At 40.4% G+C, this 3,680-nt stretch overlaps 1 long non-coding RNA gene across 1 annotated transcript; it reads left to right on the top strand.

Moving 5' to 3' along the window:
- The first annotated feature begins 1,146 nt into the window (after window positions 1-1,146).
- Window positions 1,147-3,395, top strand: LOC309396318. Its single transcript, XR_014176087.1, has 3 exons — window positions 1,147-1,283; window positions 2,603-2,728; window positions 3,073-3,395. It is a non-coding gene; the product is annotated as an uncharacterized lncRNA (long non-coding RNA).
- Window positions 3,396-3,680: the final 285 nt, after the last annotated feature.

Raw genomic sequence — 3,680 nt, 5'->3', positions numbered from 1 at the left:
AGGGCTTTTTATAATCTGTTCTGCCCCACCTATCTGTTTCCTGTTCCTGTGTAAGAAATGTATTCTGATTGGTTGCCAGACTCCCATGGGCCCGTGCAAGGGCAACCCTCTAGGCTGTTTTGAATCCAGGTTTGATTGAGTTCAGATGCCATGTGGTCAGTTGAGTAAAGGCTTATTATCCTGCCTTAATCCCATCACTCTGGAGTTGAAGAGGAGAACTCTTTATTATGTAAAGTGGACTAGCTTGGCCTTCTTAATGGCCCATTGACAAAGTGGGGATGGGCCGGAAGCTGCAGGAATTTACTTTGTGTTTAAAATGTGTTTCTCCCTTTTTCACATCCAGGAAAATATAATATTCTGCCTTTTCAATAGGATATTTCATTTTTCTGGGAGAGGGCTGGGTGATAACTTCCTACAGCATGAGTGCAAAAAGTGACATCATTTCAAGGTATCCATGGGCCACACTACCCAAAACATAATTGTTGTCCACAGTGGCCAACCTTCTGAACAAGGAAGCCCACTGATTTCCTCGCAGATGACCTTCAGAGGCACTGAGGCTGCCCACATGTCTGATAGCTTTCAAGACTTCCACACCTCATTTTGTAGCAAGTAATCTGGTAGCCAGTATCAGATATCACAACAAAGGGTACCATTTGGAGCACAAAAGGAGCAGAATAAAGAGGTCCCCCCCCCAGAAAATATTCTTGTTTTCTGCCTCAGATTTTCTTTTAGCTCTTAATTTGGCAATCTCAAAGCATATGTTTGGCCCAAGAAAGTTTTCAATGCCTTTGGAAATAATACAAGTGTTTTCATAAGATACACACAGAGCTTGGAATAAGGGTCCGAAGAGAATTTGAATTTTACTAGTAGGCCAATAATATCTGTGATCGAATCTAATTTCAGTGCATTTTCCGGTCGATTAAGAGGTTTTTCATAGTGTCTTAATCAAGCATTCAAATGTAGTCTACAACGAGGCACAGAACATGCTGCACTGGGCTATTGCTGATTCTTGGTCATGAGGTTTTTATTGTAATTTTGGAGCATTTATAAGACCACCTCTATTATCCAGAGAACTCATATCCATCTGTGACTTGTTCAGAACTTACATCTTTGTGAGTTACTATACTGACTTTGATAACAGGTCAGGATCATCTTCATCCAATACCAGTCAAAGATCCACCAAATTCTTCAATCTTATTTCAAAGCAACAAAGGCTGGAAGGAAAGAAACCATGAGCAAGGCTTTGGGGTTCTCAGTTGCCATCCTTCTCTGCTCTGCCTTGGGTGAGTAGCCAAAATTAGAGCTTTCAACAATGTTGCCGCAATGGGTGTATATTTGGATACTCATTTCCTTCATTTTGTCCATCTAGTCGTGCTATAGACCAAGTCTCCTACTGGTTGGAAGTCAGTAAACTATTTTGAAGAGGAGTTTATGTCCCATAGTCTTTAATCTTTTCAGAGAAGTGGTGTTGACGTAATTGATGGGCAATTTCAATTTAGTTTTACAACCTAAAAATGGGTAGAAAAAATAGCTGAGATCAATACTTTACTCCAGCATTAGAAGCAACGAAGACAAAATGAAATGAAATGAAAGAACAAAAAAGCTTTAAAGATGTGAGTCCAGAGCTCTTAAGCCCAACGGAACCAATACAAGTTTTCTATGGAAACCCGTCTACCACAAATACTTTATTGTACATAGGTAAAGGTAAAGGTTCCCCTCACACATATGTACTAGTCGCTCCTGACTCTAGGGCGCGGTGCTCATCTCCGTTTAAAAGCCAAAGACCCAGCATTGTCCGAAGACTTCTCTGTGGTCATGTGGCCGGCATGACTAAACACCGAAGGCACATGGAATACTGTTACCCTCCCATCAAAGATGGTTCCTATTTTTTTACTTGCATTTATACTTGCTTTCAAACTGCTAGGTTGTCAGAAGCTGGGACAAGGAACAGGAGCTCACTCCGTAGTGCTGTGCTAGGGATTCGAACTGACAAACTGCTGATCTTTCTGATCGACAAACTCAACTTCTTAGCCACTGAGCCACCGCTTCCCAATTGTATTATACATACAAATTTCATTATTACAGTTCCAGGAAGGTCACCTGCTCTGTAAGTGTGATTGTGGCTTTAAATACAGTTATCTGGCAATTCAGGCTATGACTAAACAAAGAGGATTAAAATAGTCCAAATTATTTACATTGTTTCACTAATGTGAACAGTCCCTCATATCATAACCGGTGGTGATATTTCCTTTGATTATTTAAAAATCTACTGTATATTTATCATTTTCCATTTTTATCTTCCCTCCACACCATTCTGGTTCTGCTGAACTTCATCAGATTGGTTTTTTTTTTTTACCTTGAACATTTGTTGCGTTCTTTAAATATGGGGATGAATGCATCCCTTCCAGTGCTGGGTTTCTGCCGAAACCCACCACTGATCCCTTCCTCTAATTTTTCTCTGTTTCACCACTTTGCCTATAATTTTACTGATACTGAATACCCAATTAAACTTTGGGGGAAGTGAGAGGTATAGAAATTGTGGAGGTATAGAAATTACTTTTATTTAAATAACCTGGATTTTGCTTCTTCCTTTTTCTAGCAGCTGAAGCTCTTACGTGCATCAATTGCGAAAAAACTGAATTGGGACAAAACTGTGTCACTAGGGAAGAATCAAAAACTTGTATTGCCCATCCGGGTCAACAGTGTCTGATTTCCAAATATACTCCAGGTATGTACTTAAAATCCAACATTATGCAGATAAAAAATATTCCTTCTGCACACGGTGCACACTTGCCAATGAAAAATAGAGTGGAGTAGTTCCATGGAATATTTCATTTTGTGCTTCAGACAGAGGAGAAAGTAGAGAGGGGGCATACAGTTTATAGTTTTTAGCTATCAAATCATGTGTTTTGTTCTCTAGACTCAACTCTTGGAATTCGGGAATGGATACCAATATTTTTGGAGGTGCCAGAAAGGGGAAAGCTTTTCTAAGGAGGAGTATTGGCTATGTTCCTCTGGGTTTATTGTGCAACAATTGAAGTAGATGTGCTAATCTATTTTCATCTTTTTCAGATGGGGGTCAGACAACTATTTATTCTCAAGGTTGCCCTACAACTGATGGAAAATGTGATATGATCGTGACAGCATACGAAATCGGTGTTTGGGAATTTTCATGTTGTGATGATCGTAACCTCTGCAACACACCATAAAAAAATCGGACCATAATGTTCCAAAATCTCCCTCAATTCAGCACCTGTTTTTCTCTCCTACTTTCAATTGTTTTCTCTCTCCAAGCTTCTAAAGGTTGTGCTGCAGAAAATGATGTGATTACTCCACTGTTTTAAAGATGCGATGGCTTGTCTGGGGATGTGGCAGATGTTTTTCTGGTTCCAATAAAGAAGCATGAATTGTGAGAGATGTAATCCTTCAATCTGGGCTTGTTCACTCTCCACATTTCTCCATGTTTCTCCGACCCTGTCTTATCTTTTTTTTGCCACCAAAAAAGGCAGGTCTTATTTTCGGGAAGAGGGATCTCGTCCACTGACTTACATCACTTGTGAGTGTCACTCCAGGCCTCCTTTTCACTGTCAGAGGCCTCCAGGACCTTCTGGCCAGGCTTTCCTGAAGGCCCCACAGCCAACAAGACTTCCAGTTCGATCCCAGATTCACTTAACAACCGT

Source organism: Natrix helvetica (genome assembly GCF_964273705.1).
Source record: "Natrix helvetica genome assembly, chromosome: 8".
NCBI classification, from domain to species: domain Eukaryota; kingdom Metazoa; phylum Chordata; class Lepidosauria; order Squamata; family Natricidae; genus Natrix; species Natrix helvetica.
The sequence above is the reverse complement of the archived record's forward strand: the minus strand, read 5'-3'. Positions and strand labels throughout refer to the sequence as shown.